Source organism: Lonchura striata, chromosome 6 (assembly GCF_050655825.1).
Source record: "Lonchura striata isolate lonStrDom1 chromosome 6, ASM5065582v1, whole genome shotgun sequence".
In the NCBI taxonomy this organism is placed as follows: domain Eukaryota; kingdom Metazoa; phylum Chordata; class Aves; order Passeriformes; family Estrildidae; genus Lonchura; species Lonchura striata.
Genome location: NC_140708.1, coordinates 10,836,674 through 10,857,159, shown reverse-complemented (window position 1 = coordinate 10,857,159; position 20,486 = coordinate 10,836,674). Strand labels below are relative to the sequence as shown.

Here is a 20,486-nt window from a genome sequence, read left to right as displayed (position 1 = left end):
AAGGGAATCCCTAAACAGGATGCTGCTTGTATGAAAAATTCCCAAAGTAAACTATGGGAGAGGCTTTAGCACAGTGCAAAATCCTCTGTGCACTTTAGCTGGTTGGGGAATAGCCTGCACTGCATCTTGAGTACCAGAATTCTGTAAAAGCCCTCTGCAATTCAGAATTAAAAAAAAAACAAAAAAAACAAAAAAAAAACCAACAACAAAAAAACCCAACAAACCCAGAACAAATTCTAGAGGATATTAAAAAGACTAGGGAGTATATTAAAGACTAATCTTTTTAGTGTGAGCTTGCTAGTTTTAATGGTACCCTCTGGCTAGCTGTGGTCATGCTATTAGCCTGTAATTCTGGAAGATGAGAGCTGCTGTGTTCTTGTTCTATTTCTATAGCTGCCTTTGGTTTTTTTTTCCTTCTTGCAGCCAGAAGATAAGAATTCATTAACTCCCTCTCATCTCAGCATCTACCTTTCAGGCTTTGTTCTTAATAGTCTTTAATAGTTTTTGGAGCAGTTGTTCCTTTTCATTTGTTTGTTTCCCCTTTCTTTCCACTGGAGTAAGCATGCCAGGTCATGCCAAAATAATACTGATCAATTTACCAAATGGTGGCATATTAGTAGAAAAAATCTCTCCCTTTTTATTGAGGAAATGAGATCCATCAGTGATCTAAGTACAATTCAGAAAGTTAGCCTTGCAAATTCATTTGGGACCTTTGTGCATAATTGAATTTTGAGCAGCAATATAATTCTGGCAGGTCAGCTGCTAGTACCAGTAGACATTAGCTACAGAATTAGGAACAAACAGGTTGGTATTTGGGTTGGACTGGTGGGTTTGGTTACCAGTGACATGATGATTGTGCAACCTGAAGGAAACCTTTCTGGTTTTGCTGTGTAAGGCTTCAGACCAATCTACTTTGTTTTCCTGTTTTCCCATTTCTCACTTTTTTGAAAATATTTTTTATATCTTCCTTTTTTTATTATTTAAAAAAAAAATTCTTATTTGTTATTTGCCACAACCACTGGTCATCCATTGACAGGTCTTAGTTTTATCTCATAGCAGTGGTCTACAGATAGGAAATGCTTCTGTGACAGGTCTGCATAAGTAACTCCTATTGTCCCTTTGTATTCTCTACTGGGGTACTTGTGAGTGGCTGTCAGTCTGTCCAGGTCTATTCTGTCTGACTGCCTGATGGGCAGTATTTAGAGCCATTCAACTTGCCCTAATTGTTAGCCTTGTACTCAGTAATGTTATCTCTGGCTCTGAAAAGGTGGGTGAGCTGTGCAGAGCCAGGCTGAAATTTCTCAGTACAGTCTTCCTCTTGGTGGAGTAGCTCTCAGCAGGGATTAGACACTTCACAAGAAAGGGAAAAAAAACCAGCAGTGTGGTGGTCTCATGGCACAGCTTTGGACCTTCAAAGTAACTGCTGAGAATCCTGGGGGGCTGCTTGGGGATAAAAAAAAAAAAAGTGTTGAAAGGACTTGATTCTTCTTTCATCTGTCCTCCTTTACTGAGAGTAGGTTTTTATCCTACCCTTTTGCCTCTGGAAACAGGGCCTGAGTTCTTTTTATTCACTGAGTTGGTACTCGAGATGGATTAAAAAAGGGCAGGTTACTTTCAAAAGTTCATGCTGGACTAATTCCCTGCAGATTTATCTGGCTGGAGGGATGCTCAGCAGATGCACCTCTGAGAGCCCTCCCTATGTGTTGGTAATGTCTGCTTCTCAGTACATCTTTTGGATCAGCTTTCTGGTCTCATAGTGAGCCAGGTCCCTGTGAAGGCCTGAGAGAGCAGAGTAATTCTTGGCTACTTTATAAGAAATAGAGACTGTGGAGCAAAGGAGCAGACACAGATGCTTTGGGCTCCTAACTTCTCCTTAGGTCCTGGAACAGTGATGCCAGGAGCTCTCATAGGGCAGTTTTATCAGAAATGTGAAAATTGGGCTTCTACTGTAGAGATTCCTATTTGGGTAGATTTTGTGACATCAAATGTTATAACTAATTTAAATTCCCCTTTCTAAATAAGAATGCAGTAAAGACTCATTACTGAGTCATGCTAATTGTTTTGCTTTGAGAGACAAATCTCTGCCAAGGAAGGTGGAAACCTCCCTTGGCATGGAAAGTATGAGCCCCTCGGCTTTGAATAGAACTTTGAATGCCAGGGGCTCTCGGGCGAAGCTGTGGCCAGGGGAGGGGCAGTTCTTTGCTGTCTGTGTGAGCCCAGCCAGGGCGGTGAAAAACCCAGAGCAGGGACAGAGAAATGGGGCTGGGCAGCGGCTGCCCGGCTCCTGAGCCAGCCAGGAGAGGCTCCCTCAGACGGGCTCGGGCTCCTGGGCTCCCCCGAGGCTCCTGAGGAGATGATGAGGGTCCTGGCTGGTGTCAGTAAGGTCCCCGTGCAGTGGCGGCTCTTGCGAGCAGGGCCCCGCTCATGGCAGGAGATGGAATCAACCCTGCAGGGTGGTGAGTTCTCCCCACAGTGACCACAGCCTGCCTCCCCTGCGGTGTTGAGAGTGAGAAAGGGCTGGAGGCTGTGCCCAGCTCCTTCCCCACAGTGTCTCTGTCCTTCCAAAAGGAAGCCCCTCAGTATCGCCAGCCGAGGGCTATGTACAAGTCACGAACGGGACGGGACTGCTGTGGAACACATCTCGAGCTGTTTATTTTTTAGCATCAGTCTCATTACATGGTTATGACAATGGGAAGATGCCAGCAGCTCACATCCAGGCAACAGACCAAGAACTTAATGTTACAACTTACTTTATAAACTTCTTGACCAATTACACAAAGCAAAAGCATATTGACAGTAGTTCTATCCAATCACTATAAGCACACATACCTTTGCTTAAAACAATGCTTGCTTATTTCAAATACAATACCTGCTTGTAAACCTCAAGATACAATGCACAGAGCTTCATTATTAAGCTTAAAACTTCCTAATATCTCACCAGATAAACTTTTCTGCAACTTAGGAAATTATTCTACCCAAGTGTTAATACACACACCTATTTGTTCTTTCTTTCTACTTCTTGTATAGCTTTTCTGCTGACACATCTTATAGCTACTGCTTAGCTCTAATCACCATCCTGCTGTCTCTTAGGCCTGCCTTTTGCAAAGCGCCCAAAATCCTCTGATGTTAAGGAATCCCACACCTCAGCAATGAGAGTGCAGCTGCACCCTCCCTCCCTCCTTCTTTTTTCTCTCTTAAATATCAGTTGTTATTGTCACTTAAGCAACAGATTGGAGAAAATTCTGAGAGAAAAAGGAAAAACAAAAGAAAAATCCTAACTTCCACTAATGCACTTCAGAGTGTTTAAATAGGCTTTCTTATCCTTTTACGATTATCAGTGCTATGCAGGGGCCAGGAGAACCTCTTTAAGAAAACCAGTATTTAAGTTTAAAAGACCTTATCAAATGGAGATAAAATGCAAAACTTCTGCCTCTATTTTTCTATTCCAAAAAGCTAATAGTAACGGGTATGCTTTGCTGCCTTTAATTGACTGCCTGTATGGCTCTGTCAGAAGTCTCAAACAGCTCTAGGCTTCTGGAGTCTGACATGGCAAGATTTTAGAAAGGTGTACAATTTGCAGCCTGACCACAATGCTCTTTCTTTATATCATCTATGCAATTAATGTTGACTTCTGAATTGCCCTTTGCTGGCTTATTGAAGCTGGGCATGACCTATATGATCCTATTACAGATAAAGGACTAATCTTGTGAAAGTAGACAGTTCTACTCTTCCCATTCTGTCACTGGTTTTCAATGTGATATTTTGGCCATCTTCTTCTTCTTCCTGTTTCTAGGTAGTTTTATCTGCATAAACTACTACTTTGTCATCGGCTTGTATTTGAGAAGGTACCTTGGATCTTCTAAACATTCAGTTATTATGCTGAACTTCATGTAGTTAAAATTGAATCTGTCTCCTTTTCCTCTTCCTTATCCCAAGAATAACATTAGGCAATTATTTAGCATGTTCCAGTTGTTTCTAAGTCTTGCTGACTTTGCAGAGATTTATCCATTCAGACAAAAAGTCCCCTTGCATCCTCTTGTCTAGTTTTGACTCTGTCGGTATTGTTAATGCAAACTGAACCAAATTTGCTCTCTTTCATTCACCTGGAAAGGTGAACAGGACAGAAGAGTCAAAGCTCTGTCACTGACTCCCTTTCAAATGACAACCTAACCTTTCTTGTCTGTGTTTGAAAGCCTTTCATAATACAGCTCTAAACTAGCTAAGAGAAATATTGCATTAACATTTTACTGTATCTGCCAGTTCCTTCTTTCCTTCAGTTTCTCTCTTTTTTTTTTTTTTTTTTTTTTCCCATTCCCTTTGTTGTCTTTTGTTGCCAATTCAGGACTTTAATTTTTTTCTGGTCATTCTATGTAGACTGTCTTAATTAGTTGATAATTAAGGGATGAATCATATTTAAAGGGTATGGTAGGCATAATTATTTCTAGCTTATTTCGTTTACTTAACATTAATACAAATGGTAGTGTCTTAAAGGTACTGATTGAGAGGTGACCTAGGATGTGTGGTTTCACTGGCTTTCTGCTGTGTTTGGGGATGTCCCAGTATGTGTAATTTCTGTGTTCCAAAATGCCTGAAAGTAGTTTTTGAATTTGCCAAACACAGTGTTTAAGCTGTGATTTTTCTTCCTGTTTGCTTTGAGTACTCTTGTAGACTTCTCTCCTTTGGGAAAGTTACTTTTTAAAATTTGAGGTTTATATGCCAGAATTTTCTGCTTTGGTTAATTTTCTTATTAAATGGTTGAATGTTTAAAATATTCTCTTATCTTGCATGTTTTGGTTGGCCTGGTTGTGAAAATCAATTTGTAAGAATGCAGCTAAATACTTACGAATGATTATGATAATGAAAGACACCTAGAGAGAAAATACAATGTTTGCAAAATTCAGAATGTTGATATTTTCAGTCAACAGGAGGGTTTGAGTTCAGCTTGACTGGGGTCAAAAATACAATTTTTTATATATACATTCATACAATCACTGACCTGAGACTTGTAATTTGAGGACATGTAGTGAAATTAATTTGAATGTGACAGTATGTAAAACTTGCTTTCATGATTTCTTTGAAGCACTAATCCACATATATGGTATAGTTGTTTGTTTTCTTGTGACTTATCATGAGAAAAAGGACAATTGGATTTCATCTGTACCTTGTATTGTTGGACAGAATTGCCTTATCTGACCAGTTTTTTCATAGTAGTTTTCTTTCACAGAGAAATGAGAATATTGGTATTCAAAAGAAGCTTGCTCAGATGCACTAAATTTTTTTGGTAATTAAGGCAAAGCAGATGGTTGCTTGCTACATTTATAATATTGCTTAGATTTTTATTTTTATTCATTAATGGAGACTGTAAAATCACATAATGAAGCAATAGAGACATGCCAAAAATGGAAAACAGACTATTAGAAGTACTTCTTTTACCAAACCAGTAACAATTAACAAGTAAACATATTTGTCACAATATATATATAGCTTTCCTTCAGCATAAATACTGTTGAATATACTGGGTAATATTGTCAGTAATGCTGGATGAATCAAATTTGAGTTTAGATGACACCAAAAGTTTCTAGGAAAAAATTACAAAGACAGGACTCCTAAGTGTTTTTCTTTTTTTTCTGTTTTCCTTAGTGTATGAACTCTTTCTGATACAAGGTATTTGTGCTAAGTTTCTCTGTAGTTGGATTGCTTCCTATAGCAGCAATAAGAAAGAGTGTATTCAAAATATATTTAATTATTGATTTATAAAAATAGTGTGTGAAATGTACTCTTCTCCCCATCTAAGCTGTGTCCCAATCTTTCTGTGTCTGCTGTTCTGTGAAGTTCAGGCCTTTACAACACAAACCAGCATGTTTTTCTCCATAGCTGAAATGACTCCTTTAAGACAGCACTCCTCTAAAGGCAGGTATTTCCTGAGGCAGCCAGAGTAAGGGCCAGGCTGGTGCAGGTGCTTCCCCATGCCAAAGGAGAAGAGGTGCCCAGCCAGCAACCCCGTGGGGATTTGCATAGGTTGGGAGTCTCAGCCAGCTCTTCCCAAAGGCTTTAGGCTAAGTTTTGTAGCTTTTGGAATTTTTCAAATGGCAGGGTGTAAAAATGCTGGGAAGTGTTGTTTGGATTTGATAAAGCATCACTCCACATGAAGAATCAGTGAGCTTCCTCTTGCCCTTTGGGCCCCTGTTCATGCCAGTTTTTTCCTGGTACCTTTCACCCAAAACCTCTTTGGGGCCACCCCATGTTTATGCCAGGAACTGCCTCCAGCTGCAAAGGCTGATTTGCAGCCCCAGAAGAGCTTTTCAAAATAACTTCTGTTGTGTCCACTGAAGCCAGAGGCAGGGATGGAACAAGTAGTCCTTCCTTAGCAGCCAACAGCAAATGATTTTACATTTTCTAATCTGATTTTCTGAGTAAGACTGTACATTGTTTTTGTATAGTAATAATACATTTTTATAATTGTAAATACACTGCATTTTATAGAAAACATATATTGGTCTTTTTTTGCTTGTTTATTTTGGTTTTTGTTTTATTTTGGGGGCTTTGTTTTTATGTTTTGTTTATTTGGGGCTTTTTTGTGATATTGCTCCTCTCTTATCACATTCTCATTATTTTTGTGCCTCCCTTTAATGCTTCTAAGTGGCTAAGTAACTCTGTAGAGGACAAAATTATGAGAACATGATTTATTTTTTATTGTTCCATTATCTTGTCTTTCGAAGTTGAGCACAGGGCTCTTTTGTCCTCTGCCTTTTTGCTGTGAATTCCAGAAGTTGACAGTAGGTTATTGCAGGTTTGATGTGAAGCGCGTTGCTCTTACTGTGAATCTGACACAATGGGCTATTGTGTGCAAGACTTATTTCTGTAGCCCCACTGTTTCTGAAAGCAAGTTTGTATACTACTGCTGAAGCTAGGCAGCTAAATTGTGTTTAATTTCTAATTCTGTGTCTCTACAGTAATTGTAGCTACAGGAGTTAAGCATTTTGGAATTGCAGGACTGGGCAGTACTTCCAGCTCCAATGCCATCTGCATTCCCAAGCATGCTGTTGTTTCTTATCTAGATTTCCTGGGTTCTGCAGGTAAACTCTGAGTTCAGCAGGAGCCCTGCAGTGACCACATGTGTGTGTCTCAGCAGGATAACCCATAACGCACACTCTTGTAGGATTTTGAAGGAATACAGGATCACAGGTTCACCCTATGATGTGGGAATTTCCTGTAGCATGTAGCTGAGACTTTGGCAGGTCCCTAGGCACGTGTGGGATGCTTTTTGCCAGGTGCTGTGTTTACATATCCCTGCAGGGAACTTCTCCACGCCATCCTTTCCACATGCACGTCCAGCAGCAGCTCTGGATGGGGTAGTCTCCAGCTGGAGAGGAGGAGAGAGGATGGATCTTGTCTTTGTATACTGACTTTAGTAAAACTTCTATGGAGCTCTACTTTTGCCAGCTGTTGTCTTCTAGTAAGGGAATCCAGGTACAAGTGCAGTGTTTGCTTGTTGCCACTGCATATTGACAAAAAAACAGGGATTCAAGACATTTTGTCTGCAATTGTTGTGATATAAACAAAGGAATAAATGTGGTAAATATTTTATTTTTGAAAGGTATTTTTTGAAAGGGAATAGTGGCATAATGCAGAAACAGCTGTAGGATCTAATGAGGGAAGATGTATGCTATACAAAATCAATCTATATGTGTGGTTTATACGGTGACAGCGATAAAATGCATAGAAGCTGCCAGTCAAAATGCTGACAACATCCAAAACTATAAAATAATAAAGCAAGTGCTTCTGATGTTTAGTGATGAAATAAATGTTTATCCCTTTCAGTTTAATGCAACAGCAAAGAGGAGACAAAGGGGATGCATTTTGAATATCCATTCATCCATCCATCCCTCCCTGGTATTTTGTAGCAGTCCAAGTATTTCTCCTCTTTGACAGAATCCCAGGCAGAAAACCCTCCCTTCCAGCTATGCATCATGTCATTATCTTGTAAGTAAATTAATTCTTTGAGGTCAAGGGTTCATACTGTATAGAAATTAAGCATCAAAGGGATGTAGTTCCAGCCCCCTTTTATTTAAAGGACTGAAGATCAAGACAGTTTCTGCTTCCATCTCTACTACTTAAGTCTTCAGCAGATCTCTTTTTATTGTTCCTGAGCTTTATGTTGCTAAAGGGAGTGTTCCGCTATATCAAGTATTGTAACTCACCTGTAAGCTTTCCTGTCCTTCTTCATTCTTTGTTTCTTAGCTCTCTTCTACCAGCTATCTTTAATATTTTTGTGTTTGACACAGTAACAGATGAAATAATTTCTAAGTGTGCTACAGCCACGTGATTACCCTGCAGCATCCAGACCATTCCTGCCATCTTGGTCTGCAGTACAGTTCCTGGAGTTCACTTCTCTCTCTTGTCTGTGTGTGAGAAATTCACTGCAGCCTGAAGGCAGTACAGGGTAGCACTTTGTCTAGGATCTGAAGGATGAATAATGGAACCACTGAGCTGAAGAATATCTTTACAGAGAGTGAAATTAAGAGGCAAAGCAGGAAATGAGTCTTAGCTTTAACAGGGGATAGATTGATAAAACAAAGCAGCTTTAGACAGCCATATTTCCACTTGGGTCTGGCTGCATCATTCAGCATGAGCTGTGGTTACAACAACTGAAATGTTACTTAAGCTTTTTATTCACATATTTTAGAAACTTGAGGTGCTGTAACATAGGTGGTTACAGCATTAGGTGAACTATAATACAGCCAGAAAGCTAACCTTGCTCAGGCTGTTCCTCCAGCTTTGCTTTCACTAGTGTTTATCCCAAAGATACAGGATTTTAATGTAACTTCTGCATTTTGGCATATTTGGAAAGCATGAAAATTGGAATTTCTCTTTCTTTTTGTTCTCTTCCCCCCTTCTCTCTGAAAAGGAAGATGGTTAATAGGGAGAATGGATGAGGTGGGAGGAACAAGAAATTGAAATTAAAAAAACTATGCTGGTAAGCAAACTTTGAACTCTTTAGCTATATAAGTTGAGAAAGCTTGTGTTACACAGGGCCTTCAAGGTGAAGGTGAGAAGACTGCATTAAAGTAGAGGTAAAAAGTAATTGAAATGAAGACTGGCTACTTCTGATAGCAAAGAACGTAGTGCTATTTGCAGCCTTGGCAAACACACCCAAATATTTGAACTTTTTTCCTGGGAAGCAGCAGGATTGTTGTTCCTTAGCTATTGCTGTGATTCACTTCAATTTTGTTCAGTGTGGGGTACAAGAAGGTCTTACATAGAGGGATGCAGTGCCATGGCAGGTGTGCTGCTCTCTGGAATATTAGTGTGTTCACCTGATACTTAGTTTTTATCATGCCTTTATTGCTACAATATAATTCCCAGCAAGGTACAGTAAAAATAAGAGAATTTAAAAGCTTCCCAGCTAAAACTATCCATCCTGGTAAACAAAATCTAATGCTCAGGGAATTGTCCCACCTGGTAAACTGGTGGTAGCAAATGAAAGCTGATCCCTTCTCTTTGCTCATCCTGCAGGAAACTGGACTGTTTACTGAGAAAACAGTGCAAGTTGTTTCAAAGGAGGAGGAATGATGTTCATGTGACCAGGAATGCATAAACATAGCTGTAGCAAGGCAAGAATATGAATGCAGGTCTTCTCTGCAAAGTTGTCAGAGGTAGGGAGGAGAGGATTGGTTTTTTTTTTTTTTTTTAGATCTCATCATCTGTGAAAGACATTAAAAGTAGAATGGAAGAGCTTGTTGTGAATCTTTGAGGCAGAACTCTAATTTAAAATGCTAAACTGTGAGCCCTGTGGGTTTGAATATCAGATATTTTATACTGTGGCTGATAATGCAAAGAGGTTATGTTATTTATACAACAGAAGCATTCATGCAGCAGGGAGCTTAAGTATCTTGCCCTTCAAGCAGCTGATGCTGAAATACAAAGGAAACAAAATATGCCTTGAACTGAATTTCTTTGTCTGTTAGATTAGGCTGTTACATACCAAGGAGAAACTCTTCCCTTAGAGCTGAGGTTGAACTTGTTTGGGATTTTTTTTCCTTTGTTTTCTGATTACAGCTAGTGAAGATACATTCTCTTAGCCCTTCCTCCTACCATATTCTCTGAATAACCACAGGAGTCCAATAAATGATCCCTAAAACTCAGGTGCTTGGGTTGTAGTAAAACAAAGGGAAGGTTGGTGTCATATTGGGATGTTCTTTAACTGAAATCCTGGAACATTGTCTTAAACCACATGCAGAAAACTGTGCAGATACTAATTTTGTGCAAGGCAGTTGCAGGACCGTTCTTTTGGGGCAGGACAGATTGGGAGTTTTGCACTTTTAAAAGATGGAGTCTCTTTTAAAATATACAAAGCTTCCTGCAATGTGTTACTAGGGTAGAAAACTTCAGTGCAAATGTACAGCTTGACTGAATAATTTATTCTGAGAAATGCTAAGTGATGCTATAATCTCAGTCACCTGAAATTAAATAAATACATGTACAGACATTACTCCTGACATTTTGAGAACTTCAACAAGCAGTCTTTTTTTGCAGACTTTAATGAAATTTTCTGAAGGTTTGGATGAGATCAATTCTTGTGTGGCAGAGCTGCAGCTGAAGCTCCCATTCCTGAGTTTCCCAGTCCTCTGGAAAGAAACATTGTAAGGGTGTCACCACAGGCACTCAGAAGCTAAAGCGTATTTGCCATATTTGTGAGTGTTTTTTAGTTTACTTAAGCTTTAGCTATTGGGTTTTTGCCATGTTTTATTGAACTGAACCTATGTTATGGGGAAATTGCCAGCATCTTGCATATGATGTGAGGCAGGCAGCTCTGTGTCTTGGGAAGTTGTGCTCCATTAAAGGATTTCAAAGCTGATAAAGTGCAGGCACAGGATAAACCAAATTCTTTTGTGGCAATCGACCTCCAGGAACAGCTTGCTGTTGTGCACAGTCATGTTCAGAAACCATCTCTTGAAGAGCATTTATTTAAAAAGCACAGAGATAAAAACGATCTAAATTCCAGACCATAAAACTTGCTTTTTTACTGAAAATATTAAAAAAAAAAAAAAAAAAAAGCGCAGATGTTCTGTAGCAAGGTTTCCTCTGTTTTCACTCAAGTCTCAGCTGTGTTGTACAGGTTTTCCTTTGTTGTGTGCCGAGTTCTTCCTTTTATTAAAAGATCTTCAGAAGCCCATATGAATTACAAAGTACCCAAGATAAATGGAAAGGAAACAAGACCAATGTTGCCTTACCACATCACATCTTAGTGCAGTTGGATGCAAAGAAAGATCTTCCATTGTACTGTCAGATAATCTGACATTTGGGCACTTTGTAAATTCTGTGTAAACATGAAGAACAGACTACCTGACAAATAAGAACAAAAGCCACAAGCGCTGCCTCTGTGTGAGGGGAAGGGTGTGCTGAGTTTTTTTGTTTTGTTTTTTTAATGCTTAACTATGAAAATTAAAATGGCACAGGTAGATTGGAGAATTTTCCCAGTGAAATGATAGTAAGAAATGGATGGGCATTTTAGAGTTCCACTGCTTTGGTGACATGTTCTGCTCTTTCCTCCAAGAACTGTGCTTTTTCTAACCAAGCTACACACTCATTGTTACGCAGAGCTTCTAAACTCTATTGCAGCACAAGGAGAAAGTAATGAACTCATTAAGGCTTTTGAAGAAGGTCAGTGAGTTTTAAGTGATCTAGTATATATGGCTGTCCCACAAAACTTGCTTTTTGTCAATAGTAAAAAAAAAGGGTTTTTATTTTACAACTTGTTATCTATCTTTCCACTGTTTATTGTTTTGGCTGCAAAAATCACATTGCAGAAAATGAGTACTTAACTCCTTTTCAATTATTTTTTTTTTCAGTAAAGAAGCTTGTACTGACCTGCTCTTTCCTGAAGTTTGTACCCTTTGCTCTGGCTCAGTGAAATGGCTCCTGTCAGTTGTTGTATGACCCACCAAGAGCCAGCCTGTTTGAGAGCAGCCCTTGAAATATCTTCTTTTTTCTTTAGCTCCTGTTCTAGAGCAACAAGAACTGCAGCCTAAGCCTGCTGTTCTTTCGAAGTGGTTTGGTTCATGCGAGTTCCAGCCTTTCTGGTTCTTGAAAATGACCTTTCATTCCCAGTATTTTTTCCTTTTTTTCTCCTCAGCCCCCTCCCAATACTGACTGTGGAATTCTCTCGCAGCATGAAAAACTGAGAATTCCTCCATTGAAATGTGCTACATAAAAAAGTGCAGAGAAATGAAGGGTGGCAGAGATGAGTTTGATTAACTGATTGAGGGGAGAATATGCCATTATACTGAGGAGGATTTACAGATGCTTCCTAAGAGGTCTATGTTGGTTTCTGGGTTCATGTCCATTTACTTTCCTTGCTGGTTTTACCTTCTGATTTCAAAATTGAGGATTTTTCTCTCCAGCTAAAACTACCAATTCCCAGAGCTGTAGTTGATCTTTGTGCTGGTTAATCCAAAAGAGAACCAGTAAAGCAAAATGGTCTGAGTCAATAGAGAATAGCAGGAGTGGTCTTTTTTCCTGCTTTATTTCTGCTTTTATATCAGTAAGTTATATCCATTTCATCTAACACTTGTTTTCAAACTTTTTCTCAGCGATGACAGACTCTCTTTTTCCACATTTCCCCATCTTGTAGACACATCTTTGGTTTATCACCTTGGCTCTGAGAGGCAGTAGGTTGAAATGCTGCTGCTGTTCTTTGGTGACTGGGGAAGTTTGCATGCTGGGGGTACTGATGAAGCTCTGCCCTGGGACTGTGCAGCAGATATGATGACTCTTCCTCCCTGGCAAGCTCAGTACTGCTTTTTTTGCCACAGACTTCCATGATGGTGATAACACCGCTGCATTCAAACAAAATTTGCTTTTCTTAAGGCTTAAATATCTTTTGGACTTAGATGGCATTGGTGGCATTGTGTGACTTGTAATAGTATAAGTTTCTGTAGGAAATGGTCAGATGTGTAGGAAAGATGCTCTGAGATTAAACTGACTGACATCTCCCTCTTCATTTAAGAGATTACAGTGGGATGCAGTGTCTGTCATATCCGCATCTTTGTTTAATTCTTCTTTACATGATGACTTTTGTATGAAGAAAAACCTTACTTTGTTCCTTATTCTGGTTGTCCAATTTTTAAAAATATGTAGGGAAATCCAACAGGGCTGTAGAACAGCCTTACTTGTGAAATATAGCCTGTATGTGCCTTAAAGTATGAATTGTTCTTTAGTTTTTTTACTAAGTATTCTCTTTCAAATTACTATAAAAAAAGAGAAAAGATAGTCAATAATCTAAGGATTTCTCACTGAGCTGGATAAAAAAAATAAAAAAATAGGTTAACTTGAAACTCAAGTGGCCTAATTAAAAATGGAGAAAAGGTGTAAACTGAAATTCATTAACTTGTGTAGCAGTTACATTGGGTTGCTACAGATTTTGTGGTCTGTAAGCAGCTAAGCCAAGACTATGTTTAAGGGATGCAAGACTTCAGTTTAAGTTATATTTGGCTTCTTGCAAAAAAAAAAAAACCAACAACAAAAAAACCCAAACAAACAAAAAAAAAACCAACAAAAAAAGCCAACAACCCAAACCCCAAGTTGTCTTTGTGATGTGGGATGGACAGTAGAGGAGTAGAGGGGACTATAAGGTCAAAATATCTAAGTTTCTGATTTGTGCCTTTTCCTGTTTGAGACCTGACATACTGATTTACCTCAGAACAAAAGTGATTTTTGAAGTTTGCTAATGGCACAAGCCCTGTTCTTTCAATTTCAGCTATGCCTGTTGTGCCCTAAATGTGGAGTGAGCTGTGTGGGCAATGTTTACATTCATTAAAATGTCTCATGCAGCACAAAGAATACCTGATTGCTTGACTCCTAGGCAGGAACATGCTCAAGAACTGCTCCATATTTTCTGTAAAAGAGGATTTCTACTGATCTTGAGTAAATTGCATATGATTGCATAAACAATGTAACATTGGTAAACTTGGGCTGTGTTTGTGCAGGCTTTGGTGGCTTCTGTGACTACAGCTTTGTTTGTGCATGGGTACAGACAAAGCTGGCAAACTCAGAGGAAAATATGAGCATTTAGGTTTGTAGATAATAAAATTAATTTCCAGAAATTTGTCTTTATGCCATCCTTACTAATTAATTTACTAAGTATTTTTCCCTGAAATGGTGCTATGAAAGGGGAGTTAATTTTTCAAGAATTGATATGCATGAGGTAGGCTGACAATAAGGACTAGGAGGAATTTTGGAAGAGACTTTGCATTTTAATTAAATCCATCCTTTGAATTTTTAAAAAGTAGTTTGAAAACAAAACAAAACTCATTCTCACATTATTCATTCTGAGGCCTCAGGACATTCCAGCTAATCAGGGGATTTTTGGCTCCAAGTATGACACAAGCCCTAGATATTAGACTGAAAGACATGTGTCAATGTATAATATAGAAAACTAAACAGTGAAGTTAGTTTTTGTCTTCAGAAAATATTGACCTTGTTTGCCCATGAATAAACTGGAAGAACTGTCAGAATATTTTGGTAGAATGAAATGCTGAAAATGAGAGTGAGTGTTACATGATAACTAATTGTCTGAAAGAGCAAACAGTGACAGATGGCTTGTTATGATGCTTAGGGACTTTTTTGGTTGTCTTCTGTTGTCACTAAAAATCCTTGTTGGGAGTCAGATCTGAAATGATTGTCACTGATGGGGTATTTATCAGGAAAGTCATTTAGTAGGAAAGTCTCTGGTCTTAGGGAGAGCATGGAGTCAAAGCCTCAGAAGTCTCACTTAAAACTGGATTTTAATTGCTGTAGCTACTCTGGGTTCCAGCAGAGATGAAGTTCACTCTTTATGAAGTGAAGCTGAATATATGTCTTAAGTGTGGCTGTGCATTAAAAGGAAGGAAAGCAGAGGCATGATGGAAAGTCATTGTTTCAGTTTGCTGCTAAAAGATGTTAGAATTAACTGAGGAGAATGAAGGAATTTGGAAACATCTTGGCATGAGGCACTTAGCTATCCCAAATTTTTATTATCTCATATGCTGTCAAAACAATAATTTCAAAGCGGGGAGAGCAAAGGCAATCCATTGTCTTCAAGTGAATAAATACGGTTGGATTCTGTTGCTGGTGCTGTGTCTGGCCCCTCTCAAGGTCCCTTTGAGGTCACCCCAAGGCTCCTCCCTTCTCTGGGAATGAATAGCTGGATATTGCTTTCCATGGAAATGCTATGATAAGTCCTGAATTGCAATTAAGGACCCTATGAATCATTTTGAGACAGTGGAAGAGCCCCTGGATCAGTCCTTCCCACCTGGACGAACACACATGGCACCTTTCACCCTCCTGCCTGGACCTGGTGGTTTCCTCTTATTGTGCTTAAAACAGTGAAATCTCTGTGCACCTCAGGGTTCCTTCAATTGAGAAATTTGTGTTTAGCTTTGAAAACTACTCACCAGTCAGCCTGGTAAAGCAATCTTCTCCATGATCTGACACAGGACGCAGCCCTAAATACTCCTCTGCCAGCTAAGAAACTCTCTGCTGCAATTCAAAGTGTACACAGGTTTATATACAAGGCATGTGAAATTCAAAATAATTGTTTGTGGCATTAGAATATGTAAAGAAACCAGCAGGTAAGCTCAGGAAAGTAAGGAGAAAAATATAACTTGGAGTTCTATGATCCTCCTTAATGCATGGAAACCTCACTGAATCTATTTTGGCAAATACATAGGAATGTTTTTTCAAGCTTATGTATTTACTGCTAATGGGAGTTTTAGTTGCAGCTTCCCACGCTCTGCAGTTAAGAATGACTCTCCCTTTTAATGTTGTTTTAACATGACTTTCTTGTCATTTCATTACTTATTGTAGATCACCAAAATTACTGGTTTGCAAACTTTATCATAGTCTGGTAATAAAACTTAATAAGATCAGGAATCATAAAAAAGACCTAGTACTATATCTTTCTGCATGTGTAAAAATAGCTGTTATTTTACCCTTGAACAATGAAATTTAACTCTTTATCTAAGTAGAGATGTTACAAGGATGGTGTCATAATGTGATGAAAATGTGCTTCACCTGGGTTTGTAGTAGCTCTTGTGTTATGAGTGTAGGGGCTGTTAAAGGTGAGTAGTTTGTGATTTGTTCTGTACTGTGCCTGGGCCATACTCCAGCTGGAAATGAGGGTCTTTTCTTTTTGGCACAGCTCAGCCCCACAGCTGTTTGGTCCTTAGCCTGAGACAGGGTATCAGGGAAGGCCAGTGATGGTCATTCTTGTTATAATAGTCATTATTATTCCCTTTAATCTGGATACCACCCAGCAGCTGCCCAGTTCTGGCACAGGAGTCATTGTCAGGGCTTAGGGAAATGCTGCTTTTGCCCTTCCACAGCTGGCTGGGGAGTGCTGCACCGCTGGTTTGTGGTGCTGCCTGAGGGAATATCAGTCCCAGAGCTGTCAAGGTGATGTGTCAATAGAACACAACAGAATTAACTTAGAAGGGATGGTGAAGAAAATTGCTGTGGCCAAGATAAATCAGAAGTTAGAACCAAGTGTATATGACATTAGAATAAGCAATTCATGACTGGAAGAAGAGGTAATTCATCCTTTTAAGAGTGGTTCTAACAGTACAAGAAGCAATGAAAAAAATGGAATGAAAGGTGGAACAGTGTTACATTCTATAGAATGAGACAAGCATCAGTTTCTCAGGCTTGAGAAAACCATGAGTTAAAGCTCTTTGCTCTGGAATTGAAGGAGGCCTGCAACACTTAACCACAAAAACAAAGAGAAAATCAAGGGAGTTGGTTTAGAAAACAAAACCAAAATACAAAACTCATGCAAAAAACCTCACTTATTCAGTGCATTGGAACTGAGGTGTCTTCAGAGTTAGACTGAAAATGTAAAAAACAGCAGGCTTTTATTAGGGTGAAGTGATGGAGTCTCGCACAGAGAAAATATGAACATGCTAGTTAATGCTGAAATGCAGAAGCATACAACAGAACTATAGAAGAATGCAGAGACTCAAAAAAATCATAGAGAAAGGTGATAATACAAGAATAGTGTCTAGGAGATTGTTAAGGGTCATTGTATAAGAAGAGTAAACTATCATGAATGTTGATTAATGGGCTTGAAATGAAAGGTTTGCACTCTGAGCCCCACCAGACTACATTGTTCAAGTCTAAGGGAAAAGGTACCATCAATGCTAGGTTTGTAAAGTGCTTTTAAAGGCCATTTGTTCTCATTTAGAGAACAAATGGGAAAACCATCTATTGTGAAGCACTGAGAAAAACACTGTGGGCAGATCCAGTCAGGAGTAATGGATGCATTCTGATAAAAACTAGAGAAATAACCAAAATGCCTTGTGTCTTGGGGAACAGTGATGAGGGTAACTGCATATACATGACTGAATAATGCAAATAGGGAGAGAAAAATAGCAGAACTAATGTTATGAACAGTGCAATTGAGAGAGATTACAGTGTGCTGACTTCAACATAATCTCCCTATTCTCTTGTAGATACATGCTGACTAGACGTCAGTGTTGGCAAGATGAACTAGTAGAACTAGATGTTCAATGCTGACAAGACAGAGTAGAGATACTGCTCTCTTTTGGGACTGTTGGAGGAGATAAGTCATTCCTTCCAAGTAGTTTTAAAAGCCTGAGGGAACCAGATGTCCTTTGATACCTGGAGTTAGACACACACTTCCTGACTGTCTCCACAGCCTATGAGCATCAGGTGCTAGTGAACAGCAATTCCTCCCTATTACTGATGTGATCATGAGGAATTTCTCTGTTAAACTCTGCCAGGGCCACTTATGGGAAACAATTTGATCCTACATTTTGTCTGGTTGGAACAATGTCTTGGGGATGTTTTATTACCCCATATAATTTTTGAGGGTTTTGTTCTGTGGTCTGTTTGTCTTGTTTTCGGATGGCTGCTCCTCCCCTCCCTGATCTTCCCTGACTCCAGGACTATGGCGGGTGTCTCTGACTAGGAATTCTGCTGCTTTGTGTGTTTTGCCTCTTTGGGTTTGGTTTTGGTGGTTTAGTTTTGTTTTGTTTTGTTGGTTGGTTGTTTTTTTTTCCCCTTTTGGCACTGTGACTCTAGGGACCAGCCAATGCTGGTGAGAAGTCTGGGAGCCTTTCTTGGCTGTGTGAGCTTGCCCTGCTCTCCCAGCTTGCTTCTTTGGGGTTTCTGCCACAGCTCCGTTGGCTATGCAGAGATCACCACCAGGATCAGCTCCCTCTGGCAGGCTGTTCAAGGAAGACTCTTCTCCATCCCGTCCTGCCGTTTTCCATGTGCACAGGCAAGGCTCCACATCAGCTGAATTTTCATGGAAATTTCACTGCATTGTCATGACTTTTTCACAGATTTTTATGACATTTTCATGATATTTCCACGACATTTTTGAGGAATTCTCATGGAATTTCAAGGAATTCTCGTGGAATTTCCATGATGTTTCTGCAGAGTCATTGCTGCAGAGACCCTTGAGCCGCTTACCCCACTGGAAGAGATCACCATCCCTCCCCCAGCTCCCTGCACACTCTGGGCTGGCTCTCGCCCATCATGATGCTCCCAGAACTGGGGTGGGGGGAGGAGAGGGTTGAAGGCACTGAGGCAGTGACCACCCTGGACACAAAACAAAACCAAAAATGGCATAGAATAAAACCATTCCCAAGACAGTAATATGCATTAATATGCATTAATTAGGTGAAAGAATACCTACAGTTTCAAGGGAAATGTGAGTGAATATTTAAGTGCAATGTTGTAAAACTTAAAAAAAAATGGTTCAGTGGAATGGCTGATGGCAAGAAGAAGCACAGGAGCAAGTCTCTGGTGTTTTTTTGTTTTTTGGTTTTTTTTTTTTTTTTTTTTGGTTTTTTTTTTTCAAGAATTCAGGAAATCTCTACCTCCTCTAGAGTGTCATCTCAGGAGAAAATGGCCAAGAGGAATATGTCAAAACTAATCCATGAGAATATTCCTATACTGCAGGGCAGTTGATAGCAGTGTGATTTAGGCAGGTTTGGGCATAGCTGTGGGAAGCCTTTCAGGAACTGGAGAAACCCCAGAGGCTCAGGGTCTTGCTAACAGAAGGGACAGGCCAATGCCTCACAGTGGGGCTAAGGGAACATCAGTTTTTTTATACTTTGGCTCCTCTGCAGCTGTGGTGACCAGGTGACTTCCTCCCAGTAAAGGCCTTTCCCCATACTGTTGCTATGTTGGTGGATTTTTCATGTAAATGATCTTGGCTATATTTGTAATCCTGTCCTTTCTAGGGTCTAGCAGGTTCCTCTGCATTGTGCCAGCCTGGGAATAAATTATGGAAGACAAGATTGTCTCTGTGTGTTATAGGTAAGTGTTTTGTGTCAGACAGATAGCAAGCTAATAGCAGAGTTGCCATCTTTTAAATTTTGTTTGTAGTGTCAGTGTTCCCCAAGTTCTGCTTTACTGCCTTGTGAGGTGACACAATTCAATTAAATTAGATTCAGTCAACATCTGAACTTGAATAGAGAATATATTAGGATGAGTTTTGAAAAAGATTGTATTTTATTTTTGATATAGTTATCTGGGGAGAATAGAATGGTAGTGAGCTAATTACATTTGTTTTGCTACCAGTGAGGTCTGGGTTTGTTTTCTTTATATTAAGGATGGGAGGTAATCAAGGGCTGTTTGTGACCTGTAAATACCACAAATAAAATAGCTGCAGTGACAGTGCTAACAGTTTCAGTGAATGTTCTTTACCATTGAATGGTTTATGCCAAATACTTTGTGTGCTTAAATACTTCGATGTAATGCAGCATCATTCAGTTCCTGTCCCAAGCTTGTGCATTCTTCTCAATTTCAAGACCTACTGTATGCCAGAGCTACCTTTAGACACAAACTGTACTAACACTTGGGATGAAATGAAGGAAGATACTCTTGCTACACGTTGTAATACAAACTGATGATTGCCAAAGATCCAGTTGCTCTCCTGGCTGCTGCTTCTTTTCAGGGAAAAGATATTTTGTAATATCCTTATTTAACTGATTTTTTTTTTCTTGATTTACAGCATTATAGTCAGTAATTGTCTTACACTAAGAATACCTAAAACTAGCAAGATTATGGGCTTTTTGGTAAATAATAAATAACAAGTATTATATATTTATGTAGAACAATGTCAACATCTCTATATAACAGCTGCAGTATTATTTTGCTATGTTGGCAAGTCAGGTTATGTGAATTTACCTGAAGCTGAAGAGACTTTGCCTGATTCTCAAAAGTTTTAGATTATTTTAAGTATTTCACTGATTTAAAGTGCTTGATTCTGGAGAACAGGCAAAAATAATACCCCATTTTTGACACGTATATTGTGAATCAAAACAGGACCTTGAAATGGACTTGCAGAAGGCAGAGGATGAGAAATTACCTATAACTATCCTCTCATCTTCAAGAAACACATTCCAGTCATATTTTGAACTGCTCATGGGGAAAATAAATTAATGTCTTCTGAAAGTACCTGGCAGAAGGAAGAGTCG

The 20,486-nt window shown here is 39.3% G+C and overlaps 1 long non-coding RNA gene across 3 annotated transcripts in view; it reads left to right on the top strand.

The window, feature by feature from the left end:
• LOC144246565 (uncharacterized) overlaps positions 1–20,486 on the top strand; it is a 538,094-nt gene that overhangs the window by 162,720 nt on the left and 354,888 nt on the right. For all 3 annotated transcript variants that reach the window (XR_014956250.1, XR_014956249.1, XR_014956251.1), the window contains one exon: positions 1–20,486. This exon is cut by the window's left edge and continues 27,147 nt beyond it. This is a non-coding gene — a long non-coding RNA (uncharacterized LOC144246565).